The 13,086-nt window shown below is 40.6% G+C and overlaps 1 protein-coding gene across 2 annotated transcripts in view; it reads left to right on the forward strand.

The window, feature by feature from the left end:
• The first annotated feature begins 1,627 nt into the window (after positions 1-1,627).
• The window catches only part of MKNK1 (MAPK interacting serine/threonine kinase 1), a 42,613-nt gene continuing 31,154 nt past the window's right edge, over positions 1,628-13,086 (forward strand). For both annotated transcript variants that reach the window (XM_023727105.1, XM_012554270.2), the window contains exon 1: positions 1,628-1,767. The gene's annotated coding sequence lies outside the window, so the exon portion shown is untranslated. The remainder of the gene's footprint in view (positions 1,768-13,086) is intronic.

The following is a 13,086-nucleotide window of genomic DNA, read 5'->3' on the forward strand; positions in this document are numbered from 1 at the left end:
ACTCAGCTCTCTCGCTCCGTGGGTCAGCACACCCATTGTAGCTACCTAACTCTGTGGACCGAAAAGCCTACTGCACCATCAAGCACCAGTCTTCTGGTTCTGCTGCCGCCACTTGTCTGCTGCTGCTTCTCATCATCTTGTGCCATCTCCCATGTTACAGCTCTCTCTCTCGGATGTAGGAGGCGCTCAGCACAGTGACCTCAGGTTCAAAGGACGCACTTTGCTCCTGTCTCTTCTTCTTGGTGTTAGTGAGATCTCCTCTTTCCGCCTCTGGGATGGCTCATTTTAAGCCTAGTGGGATGGCAAAACTGACCAATCCCCTTGTTAGGGTTTCATATACCTTATTTGTATGGTCCCACCCTCCACAAGGGTGTCATACATCTTATTTGCATTATTAGCAAGCTGTCTAATCCCCTTGGTGGGCCACAAGCACCTTATTTGCATAGTCCCACCCAACCACTTGACAGAAGTTACAAGACCATGGCAAGAAAGGCCATATTAAAGCAATCCATCACACCACAGTGTTATAAATAGTGGTATACTGTGAGGGTGGAGTGAAAACTGGATGAAGTAGAAAAAAGAGTTGGGGGCTACTTCATATAGGAGGTAATTTGCGATGGGCCTTGAAGGATAAATAAGAATTATTTTCCAAGGAGCTACATACCAGATTGAGGGAACAGCATGGTAACGCCTGGTAACATGAGCATGTGGAGTTTATGAGGATGGCAGAGAAAGGGACGTTAGAGGTAATGTAGAGGTTCTGTGACTGGGAGACTGGCAAGATGATACGTGATAGAGAAGAAGAGAAATCAGAAGGAAAGAGGCAGTGGGTGAGGACTAGGGGCAAGGCCAGTTTGGGACATGTGGTTTGAGGTAATGGTGAAACACATCTGGCCTCCAGTTACCCTTTTTAGAAATTTTGGCACAAGGGCCCAGAATTCAGATTTAAGCTGCCTATTCAGGGCTTTTCCACTGGGAAAAGGGGAAGTGCATATTTATTTCATAGAGAAGATGTTGACAAAGCAACTTTGACATGTGATCGCTGGATCCAAGGGATTAAAATAGCATACAGAAAATGAAGTCACCAGATTGACTTCATTTATGGATTTGGCATAAAGCCCTGTCCCGTTCATGTCACTTGCTGCTCTCAGCATCTTTCTGGCTCTATTACTTCTTGCTTGTGAGGCTTGAACCTGGCCACTAGGAGATGGAGCCAGAGCTCATTCATCTCTAAAAGAAGTGGGCAGCAGAGAGGTTTCAGCTTTTGTCTTCTGCCTGAGAGTCCTCAAAGCAGGCAGAGGTGTCCATCTCTGTCATTCAGGACTGGTTTTGTCTTGTTGGGTCTGGAATCCCACAGTGGGAGCAGAATCTTAAAACTTTTACTCAGACTCTACTTAAGTCATTTGAGACTTTAAAAGTGCTCAAATATCTGATTTTAAAGGCTGGAGAAATCTGTGATTGTCTTGTGTATGTGTACTTACTGGTGTAACACATAGGTTTGGGAACACTTAAGTTGATGTTTATCCTCTCTGGTCCTCTAAAAGAAGTCAGCATTTTTATATCCTTTCTATTTCTACTTTTTGAAGAATTTCCTGTCAGATATGAAGCAGAGGCAGATGGAGAACAGAAGAAAGTCTGCTATATACAGAGACTATTGAAACGCTTCCTGTAGCTGGAAGACACCAACCCCCTGACAGGAGTATTATTTCATTTGGAATTTCAAGTTTATAGAGCAATTCACTTCTCAAAAGTTGGGCGAACCTATAGGTAAGACTGGATGTACATTTTACTTTTCTTTTTACATTGCTTCAAGTTGAAATTGACTGATGTTTCCAGAGGAGTGGAGGGGTCAGAGATTGTCTAAGCAGTTCATGTTTTCAATATTTAGTTGGACAGCTGGGATTAGCTGGGCTGTTGGTGTGCCTAAAACAGTTTCTTAGCAAAGAGGGGTACATTGCTTTCAGAATAAAATTGCATAGAGAGTTATAAGGAAAACCATGTAGTAACTAAAACATAATTAATTTTTTTTTTTTTGGTTGATAAAATCTTTTTTTGTTGTACTTTAGATGAAGGTTTACAGAATAAACTAGCTTCTCATTAAGCAATTTGTACGCATATTGTTTTGTGATGTTGGTTACCAACTCCACAACATTTTTAATTACAAAAATAAAACAACCACATTATAACAAAATAAGACAAAAGTGTAAAAAGTGAAATTCTCACACCCACCCAATCTCATTCTCCAGATGTAAGCATTGTTAATAATTTGGGATGTATGTCTTTGAGTTTTTTTTTTTTTTTTTTTTTAACTTACATATGTGATATATATGATAACATTTGGAAGGGTTCTGTTACACTATAACCTAAGATTTAGTCATGTCTGGCAGGTTATAGATAATGTGTCATTTGTAGATTTGAGTGAGATGAGGGCTGGGTGAGAGTGATTTTAGCCTAATCTGTGAGTCTTCACACTCCTTTGCTTCTGTTTATCACCCCTCTTCATCTGTAGCTTCCCAGTGGCACCACTGTCTTCTACTGCTCCACATCCCCATACTAGCTTCCCTTCTTTAATCCTCCTCTTCTTTGATGACACTACTATTCTTATGGTTACTTGACTTTGGTTAATAAGCACATACTTCATATTGAGGTCTCCTTCTGTGCTTGGCTTCATACTAGGCAGTAGAGTTAGAAGTTAGACACTGTCCCTTCTTTCAAAAGAGGATAGTAGTCTGACTTCTTCACCATCTCTAGTCATTTGGCAGGACTAGAACCAGTTCTGCTTCTGTGGCTCCATTCCCCTACTCTGTGACACCTATCTCCTCTTTCTTTTCCTTTCTATCCCTCCTGTCCTGCCTCAGTTATAGGCCTGCCTTGCCTTCCTCCAGGCTCTTGCAGCAGCCTCACTCAGCCCTTCAGTCTCTCACCAGTCTCCAGTTTGTTCTGCACATCACAGCCAGATCAGTGGCCCTAAAGCACAGCTCCAGCGACTACAGTTCCTCCCTGTTGCCTATAGCAGTGGTTCACAGTGTGGCCTGCAGACTTGGGGGGGTCCCTGAAGCCCTTTCAGGGATCTGCAAGGTCATAACTATTTTCATAATAGTACTAAGGTGTTGTTTGTTGTTGCAAAGCAACCATGGGCAAATCAAGGCAGTGTCACCAAACTGTACTAATAGTCATTGTATTCTTCACTACTATATATTCACCGTCTTGAAAAAAAATGCCATTTTCACTTAAGAATGTTCTTGATGAAGCTGTAAAAATTATTTGATTAAATCTCAGCCCTTCAGTGCGTATCTTTTTACTGTTCTGTGTGACAAAATGGAAGTGCTCATAAAACACTTAACGCTGCATCCAAAGTACAGTGGTTGTCTCAGGAAAAGTACTTGTGCTGTTGTTTGAATTGTGAGCTGAACTAGCTACTGTTTTCTTTTTTAAATAAAGAATGACTGACGGACAAACCGTGTTATTCATTCTTTAGTATTTGGCGGACATTTTCTCGGAAAGGAAGGATGTGAGCCTGTTGCACCAAGGGACGTAACTGATAGCTGTTGTTGCCAATGATAAAATTTGAGCTTTCAAGCAAAAATTAGAATTTTGGAAAATTTGTATCTGCCACTGTGAGCTTGACAGCATCCCAATACTTAAAAATTTTTCTGGTGAGATAGGTGGTTATATTAATGAATGTGATTTTTCAATATTTTTGATGAATTGTGCCAACATTTAGAAGATATCCATAACTAATTATTCCAGTACTTTCCATATATCAGTGCATGGTATTACAAAATCATGCACAAGAAAAAGATCCATTCAAAGTATAAGATAGACCAATGAATTTTAATGTAACAGAGTATGAAGAGTTCGTGGATATAGCTCCAGGTTTCTTGCTACAGACTTTTAAGATGTTACCATTTGTTGAGTTTTGGTGTAGTATCAAAGAATACCTACAGTTATCTGAAAAGGCTGTTAAAATATTCTTCTCTTTCCCTACATATCTGTGTTGTCCAGATTCTTCATATACTTCAACCAAAACAACCTATTGTAACAGATTGAATTCAGAAACAAATAAGAGAATCCAACTATCTTCTATTAAGCCAGATAATTTGAGATTTGCAAAAATATAAAAACAATGCTACTTTGTTTTGTTTTGGAAAATAGTTATTTTTCATAAAAATGATGTTTATGTTAACATGTACTGAGTTTATTGTTATTAAGTAAATTGATAAATACAAATTTAGGAATTTCTGTTTTGATTTTAACAGTAAATATTGATGAATATAACCCACATTAAAAAAAAATCCATTCACCTGTGGTCAGCTGATCTTTGACAAAGGACAAAAGTTCATTAAATGGGGAAAAGGCAGTCTTTTTAACAAATAGTACTGGCAAAACTGAATGTCCATCTGTAAAAAAAAAAATGAAGCAGGACCCATACCTCACACCATACACAAAAACTAACTCAAAATGGCTCAAAGACCTTAATGTAAAACCTAAAATGATAAAAATCATGGAAGAAAAAATAGGGACAGTGCTAGGAGCCCTAATACATGGCATAAATACAATATAAACCACAACCAATAATACACAGACACCAGAAAAGAAACTAGATAACTTGGAGCTCCTAAAAATTAAACACTTATGCTCATCAAAAGACTTCACCAAAAGAGTAAAAAGAGAACCTGCAGACTGGGAAAAAATTTTTAGCTACGACATATCCAACGGTGATGTAGTCTCTAAAATCTATAGAATACTTCACCTCAACAACAAAAAAGACAATCCAGTTAAAAAATGGGCAAAGGATATGAACAGACACTTCACTGAAAAAGACATTCAGGCAGCTAACAAACACATGAGGAAATGCTTGTAATCATCAGCCATTAGAGAAATGCAAATCAAAACTTATACCATCTTACCTCAACTTTACTAGCACTAATCAAAAAAACAGAAAATAACAAATGTTGGAGAGATTGCGAGGAGACTGAAACTCTTACCCAGTACTGGTGGGAATGTAAAATGGTACAACCACTATGGAAAACGGTATGGCGCCTCCTTAAAAAACGAGAAATAGAAATACCATATGATCCAGCAATCCCACTCCTAGGAATATATCCTAGAGAAATAAGAGCTGTCACATGAATAGACATATGCACACCCATGTTCATTGCAGCATTATTCACAATAGCAAAAAGATGGAAACAACCGAAATGCCCATCAGTAGATGAATGGATAAACTATGGTACATACACACAATGGAGTACTACACAATAATAAAGAACAATGATGAATCCTCAAAACATCTCACAACATGGATGAATCTGGAGGGCCTTACACTAAGTGAAGTAAGTCAATCACAGAACGACAAATATTGTATGAGACACTATTATAAAACCCCAAGAAAAGGTTTACACACAGAAAAAAAAGTCTTTGATGGTAAGGAGGGAGGGGTAGTGGGGAAGGGAAACCACTAACTGGATAATAGACAAGTGTTAACGTTGGTGAAGGGAAAGACAACACACAATATAGGGGAAGTCAGCACAACTTGAACCAAGGCAAATCCATAGAAGCTTCCTAGACACATCCAGACACCTTGAGGAACCGAGTTACTGGGGCTGAGGGCTGGGGACGCTGGTCTTGGGAGACATCTAAGTCAATTGGCATAACAGTTCATAAAGAAAAAGTTCTACGTCCTACTTTGGTTAGTAGTGTCTGGGGTCTTAAAAGCTTGTGAGCGGCCATCTAAAATACATTTATTGATCCTATCATGATTGGAGCAAAGTAGAATGAAGAAAACCAAAGACACAAGGAAAATGTAAGTCCAAAGGACTAATGGACCACATAAACCACAGCCTCTACCACTCTGAGCCGAGAAGAACTAGATGGTGCCCGGCTACTACCACCAACCGCTCTGACAGGGATCACAATAGAGGATCCCAGACAGAGTGGAAGAAAAATGAAGAACAAAATTCAAATTCACAAAAAAAACTGGTCTGGCAGTGACTGGAGGAACCCCCGAGACTATGGTCCCTGGACACCCTGGTAACTCAGAACTGAAGCCACTCCCAAAGTCCACCTTTCAGCCAAAAATTAGACATGTCTATAAAGTAGAATGTTGACACATTGCGAGGATTGCAATCAATGTCACAAAACAATTTGTGTATGAATTTTTGAACAAGAAACTAATTTGTGCTGTAAACTTTCACCTAAAACACAAAGAAATTTAAAAAAAATTTGCCCCATGTACAACAATATTAAGAGGTCTTAGTGGCTCAGTGGTTAAGCACTCAGCTGTTAACCTAAAGATCAGCAGTTCAAACCCACCAGCTGCTCCACAGGAGAAAGATGTGGCAGTCTACTTCTGTAAAGATTACAGCCTTGGAAACCCTGTGGGGCAGTTCTGCTCTGTCAGTGGGGTCATTATGAGTCAAAAGTGACTTGGTGGCAATGGGTCAGTGAGGCTTCAACAATATTATCAAGTTCATAGACCCTGGTACAAAAGTTTTAGAAATAGAGAATGTAATATGACAGGCCTTTTTTGTCTGACAAAATATATTTTGAAATAAGTCTTCGGGCCTCCTTTTTGTTCCAAACAAGGAAATACGAAAATTAAAAAAAAAAAAAAAAAAAAGCCCCTTTGGGTTCTTGGTAATTTTTAAGAGTGTAGGGATCCTGGGACCAAGAAGTTTGAGAACCACTGGTATATAGAATAAGTCCAAGCTACTTAGCCTGGCATTTAAGCCCCTCCCTCCCAGATGTTAATTAATTCCTTTACAGGCATTCAGTGAGTACCTACTTTGTGTCAGGCTCTGTGCTAGCTAAGTGCTGGGGATTTAGAGATGGAGGTGATGTAATTCCCTTCCTTAATGAAGCTAATGAGGGAAAAAACACATAATCAGATAATCATAAGTGTTAGTAATAGAACATGCACAAGATATGGGAACACAGAGGTGGGAGAACTAACCCAATTGGACTTCAGGGGGATAGTAGTCAAAGAAGACTTCCCGACAGATGAAGCCTAATTTGAAAATTAGAGGTAAATCAGAGGTAATGATGTAGCATTTGAAGAGAACTGTGACAGGTTCCAAGTTTCTGAAGTATTATGTAATAGGCAAAGGAGTGTTGGTTGTTGAGGCTGGAAGGTAGAAAGGCGTTAGAATGCCTTGTAAGTCATATTAATAAGCTTGAGTGACCTGACCTCAGCCAGTTTTTTCAGGTTTATATACTATACTCCTCACACAAATCTAATCCTTTACTCTTGCTTGCTATTTCTTTAGCATACCCTTCCTTCCTCGCCCCGTCCATGTCCTTTCTTTTGTCATTCCTTTCATCTGAAGTTCCTTCTCCACATTTCTGCCTGGGGAAATCCTGTCCAGCTCAGGGCAACCTCTTTTATGATGCTTTCCAAGATTTCTGAACTAAAAAGGATCTCTCCTTTCTCTGAGCTTCATAGAACTTTCTGCCCCTTTTATGACAATTATCCCCCTACTTGGTGTTTACTTACGTCAGCCTCCATGCTAGATTGTTTGCCTTATTCATCTTCCCTTAACTCCTCCAGGATTGTATGACCATATCTCAGCAATTATATTGCATGTTCCCAGAATATTTCTTAAAAAGTTAACTCCTGTGTAAGGAATTGAGTTTCCTCCCTGTTTACCAGTTATCTCGGCCTAAATATCTCTCCCTAATTGTGAGCACATGGTTGGGGAAGGAATGAACCTATTGTTGCTAATCAGACCGGAGCCCCTATAATGAAGAGTTTTTTACCAAACTAGCCTCTCATCAATTGGAAAGGGAGGTTTCCAAAGTCTTGGTGGTTTTGCTTTGTGATCCACAGTAGACTGAAGCTAGAATCTCAGCTCATTTGGCCCAGTGATGCCCTGAGGATCCCAACAGTAATTCTGACTCCCTCCTCACTTGGTGGGTTTTCTGTCCTTCTCTGGGAACAGAACCATCTCTCCTGGCCCATCTTTTTGCCACCCCAAGATCATCAGAATCTTTTAAGTTTTATCATAAGGCTCCTCTTGGCCAGTTAGAGGGACTTTTGGTCCCATCTAGAGGATCCCCCTAGGCCTGCCTATGCAGCTGTCATTATGGCCAAGATGACCTAAAAAGCGGGGCCCAAAATCAGTATTGTGATTGGTCCCCAATTCCCAAGTGGATTTCTTCAGGTTGGGCCACGACCCTCAGAGTCAGAAGCCCCTTCTGCAACACCCTGGAACAGACTGGAGCAGCAAGCTTTTTTCCCCTGGCTGCTTGCTCTAAAGTGTGGCCTAAGGGCTGCTGAGTCATGGCAGCAAGATCCAATAATGTTGCCTCATTGCACCTTCCCACTTTGACTTCAAGATTTAAGGACATTCTCTCTGTGCTTTTCATGTTGTTATTTTGAATGGTTTGAGCATCCAGTGTGTATTTTTCAAAAAGTTAAAAGGTGATGGGCCTTTCTTCATTTGGAGACAGGTTTCCCCCACATGCAGGAAAATATGGTTTTAGCAAAAAGGGTTTTTCAGGAAACTGTCACTCTGGGTGTGGTTTTAGTGGCAGCTCCTTACACTGTGATCTGATTCGCAACTGGACAGGACCAGAAACTTGACTGAGTAGTGTCCCTCGGGGAAACTGACCAGTTTGCAACTCCAATGCAAGCTTATTAATTTATCACAGAAATGGATTGACTTAAGAAATAGGAGCTGTTTTTTTCTTCATTTTAAAAAACATTTGTAAAACTTTTATGCATGTTTGAAATCTTCCATAGTAAAATATAAAGAATAGTATAATGAATTCCCATGTATCTGTCACCCAGATTGAACAATTATCAATTTATAAGGACTAATCTTCTGTATGGACATTCTCTCCCAAGCCAGGGGTAGGGGGCATGGTAGAGACTCCCAGAAGATACAGTGATAGCTCTGAAGGCTGTTTTTGAGCCCAGAATTGGAACAGAAGGAGAAGATGGGCCTGAAGTCTAGACCCCAGCCTATTCTTTTTGGGTCTGTTGTGGATCGCCACCCTCAGGCTGCCAGCTTTCACCATAGTTGAGTGAGACACTGCAGCCTTCCTAATGCTGCCCAGCCTTACCACACCAGGACTCGTGAGAAAAACCTATGAAATAACTCAGTCCTTTGGCATCACATTTGCAGACAGATTGCCCTTTGGGTAAGCTGATTTCACAGGTGTCTCCTTTCATCCATCATGTGTTAAATTTGACTGTCTTCAGTTTGAGAGCACTCTTTTTCTTAACCTTGTCCCCATGCCCTCTACATAGTAATGATACCATCAGAAACCAAATCAACCAACAAATGAGTCAGGCAGAAGAACATAGCCTTATACTTTGATACCAGAACTGCCATGAAATAATGTGGTTGGACTTTGGTTTGTAGCTCATCTTTCATAAGATGGCAAAACATGAACTACAAGTCTGTCTCAGAGCAAGAAGAGACTTCTGGTAAATTAGATTTTAGGTTAATATAATAATGACAATGTGATAATAATGCACTTGTATTTATATAAGCTAGAGCAGTATTGCCCAACCTTTTTGACATCATAACACATATAGAAGGTGATATTGTTCAGCACACTTGAGTGAGCTGTGAGCCCCGGGACTGGAGGGCTGATGAGGGGATCAATATCTCATTCACAGCACATCAGCAGGGAGGCTCTGTGCTAAGGTTTTTAAATAAAAACATTCTTATTGGTACCTGGCTGATTGTTACTGGCTACTCCCTTCTACCTTTCAGCATTCATGTTTAAATATAGTGGAATGGTTAAATTCTAAACCATGCTGCCTGGATTTAAATCCCAGCTTTGCCATTTACTAGCTTATGTGACTGTAAACAAATCACTTAATCTCTTTGTATCTCAGTTTCTTTATTATACCTACTTCATAGAGTTGTGAAGATTAAAGAAGGTAGTATACGTAAAATGTAGTATTTATGAAGTGCTTAGAACATGGCCTGATATATAGCTTGCTGCACCATCTAAGTTTGTGTATAGTATAAGTACTAGTAGTGGTAGTATGTACTATAACTACTATACTACTTCAAAGAAGTAAATGTTCCGAGGTCATTCTCCCCAGGCCTCTCCTCCTTCCCCCTCCTTGTTTCTTAGACCTGGTCTTCTCCCTAGGAAGTATAGACCCCACTTCCTTTCATTCCCTCAGTTTCCTTTCATTTTGTCAGCTCTCCATTTGTTTGGGGGCCCTTCGGTAGCTGATGGCTGAGGAGACACTGAATCGGTAATTATAAACATCAGTTTACTCCCATTGATATTCCTTCCCTTGAAAGTTCTTGTGGCTACAGTTTGGGAAGAAGAGAGGAGTGAATTATAGAAGTTGAGAAGAAATCATGTGGTTGGGAGGAGTGTGAACTAAGCTTGCAGAGCTGCGTCAGCCAACAAAGTCACGTTCTTAGCGGGAAGACTTTTCATCTTTGATATCACATACAAGATGTTAGAGCTAGCAAGTTCTCTGTAGAGTCTATCAAATACAGATCTGGTGACTTTAGGGGCAATGTGATTCATAATAATTTATGGAGAAAGGACACAGTTCTTTCAGAAGGTGGCTTTGGGGTCACCTTGGCGAAGAACAGTAGATGGGTACTTGCATGTCAGGATTATCTGTAGGTGTTGTAGCCCCGTTGGGTGAGACGCCTTGGCCCCTCCTTATCTGCTCTGTGAGTTCTCTGGGGCCCTCTCCCCATGCAGGAGCTGGATTGATTCTTGGATCTGTATCCTTAACACCTGCTACACTTCTAGTACAATCAACACTTGTCAGCTAGCAGGTTTTGCAAAGAAAAAGCACGTATCCCTACTTTTATTTTAATGGCGAAAACAGGATAAACATATGCCTAGGAACAGAAACTTTGATTATTACTGAGGTTGATAATGATACTATGATGATGAGACTCTATTTATGATCTGCCCCTGCTACCCCTTCGGGGGATTTGTCATCACTGACCCACAGACTCTGTGTTCCAACCAGCCCAAACAATTTGCAGTGACACTAACTGACCATGTTGCCTCTCCTTCACGCCTTAGCACTTGTTCTTCCTCTGTCTGGGGCACTCTCCTCCCCAGCCCCAACCCTGGCCAGCTCCTGCTCATCCTTCAGGTGTCAGTGTAGATGTCCCTTTCTCTAATTACCGACCGGGTTAGATGCCTCTCTTCTGTGCCACAGCAGCTGATACTTCCCTGTCACGGCACTTGTCCTCCTGTGTTGAAGTTGTTTTACATGTCAGTGGATTTAAATTCCACAGGGGCAGAAGCTGTGTCTTCTCTTGTATTCTCACTGTCTCACACTGGTCAGTTAGTAGGAGCCCAGTAAATACAGTATTTGTTGAATGAATGTATTAGCTGTGCTTTTACGTCTAGTTTCTTGTTTGCTCCTTACAGCAGGCTTGTGATATGGGAAATCCAGGCCTTACTCTTTTTTTCGATTGTGTAAGTATATAGGTAACCGAACATTTGCCGTTTCTACAATCTTCGCATGTACAGTTCATTGACATTAATTACGTTCATCATGTTGTTCAACCATCAGCATTAACCATTCCCAAATTTTTCCATCACCCTTAACAGAAGCTCAGTGTTCCCTAAGCATTGTATCTTCGTTTCTCCCTCCCTCTTACCCACCCCTGGAAACCACTAATAAACTTTGGTCTCTATTTACTTGCTAGGCCTTTCTCTTATCCTCATTTTATCTTTAAACAAACTGATACTTGCCAAAGTTCATACAGTGGTGGAGAGCCAGGATTTAAACTTATCAGGCTCAAATGTTCAGTGCATTTTTTTGTTTTGTTTTTATGAAGTGTTGCCTTTTAAGGTACCCTGGTGGCACAGTGGTTAAGTGCTCAGCTGCTAACCAAAAGGTAGGTGGTTTGAACCCACCAGCCACTCCATGAGAGAAAGATGGGGCAGTCTGCTTCTATAAAGGTTACAGCCTTGGAAACCCTATGGAACAGTTCTACTCTGTCCTATAGGGTCACTATGAGTTGGAATCAACTTGACGGCTGTGGGTTTATTGCCTTTTAAAAATAGGATTTAAAAAAGGTAAAAATAAAAATAGTATTTTTTTCATGATCATAAAAATAATAAATTTCATTGTATACCATTTGTAGAATATTGAAAAATACAAAGAAAAAACTAAAATCACCCATTATGCACAGAAAACTACTGTAGATTAGAAATTGGACTTGAAAGGGCAGCATTGAGTTTGAATCCCAGTTAAACCACTAGATGTTTGACATTTGTTAAGCTATTTAACCTCTGAGCTTCAGTTTCCTCACATGAAATATGGAAAAAATATTCACCTTATGGGATTATTGTAAGAATTAATGTATGTAAAATACCTAGCACATTGTCTGGCACATAGTAGACACTCTTTAAAACTGTAGTAGTATTAACATTTTGTGTATGTCCTTCCAGTCTTGCTACTATGTATGTGTTTGTGTGTGTAAACATACTTGTGCACACACATAAGTTTTTTGAAGCATGTTCATGTTAAGTACATCATAAGGCCCTCACGCTAAACCTGGGAGGTGGGCAGGTCAGGTATTATTTTTAAACTTATAGATTAGGAAACTGAGACTCTAAGAGGCAAGGTAACTTGGCCTTAGTGCTGTGTCTGGTAATATCTGAACAGGACTTTGACCTTAGTCTCCTGATTCCAAGCCCAGTGTGTGCTCTCTGTCAGCAGTGTGCATCCTCTACGGCTCCACCTCCACCTGTGTACACAAATGTGGGCTGCTGAGCACTGAGCTGCTGAGCTGTTTAGCCCTGCCCAAGGGCTGGAGGCAGCAGAAGTGCTGGGAACCTCCAGACCAGTTGGAGTCTGTCTGAAAACTTAGAAGAGGTGCTCGCTTCCTTCTCAGAAATAACAAACACATGGCCCAGTTCTGAAGCCAGGGCCAGGCTTCTGGGCAGAAAGTTAGGGGCCTTTTAGGCCCTAGGGCTTTTTTTGAGAGGGAGTTTGTCAGGGACTTCCTAGAACTGAAGTACTTTACTCTGCGTTGCCTGCAGGGTAAAAGTGTACCCGCGTTTCTTTCAGTGTGTGCACTTGGCACTTAAAGGGCTGGTGTGACATGCACTGTACCTAGCACTTAGCAT

This window comes from Trichechus manatus, unplaced genomic scaffold, assembly GCF_000243295.1.
Source record: "Trichechus manatus latirostris isolate Lorelei unplaced genomic scaffold, TriManLat1.0 scaffold00015, whole genome shotgun sequence".
Taxonomy (NCBI): Eukaryota; Metazoa; Chordata; class Mammalia; order Sirenia; family Trichechidae; genus Trichechus; species Trichechus manatus.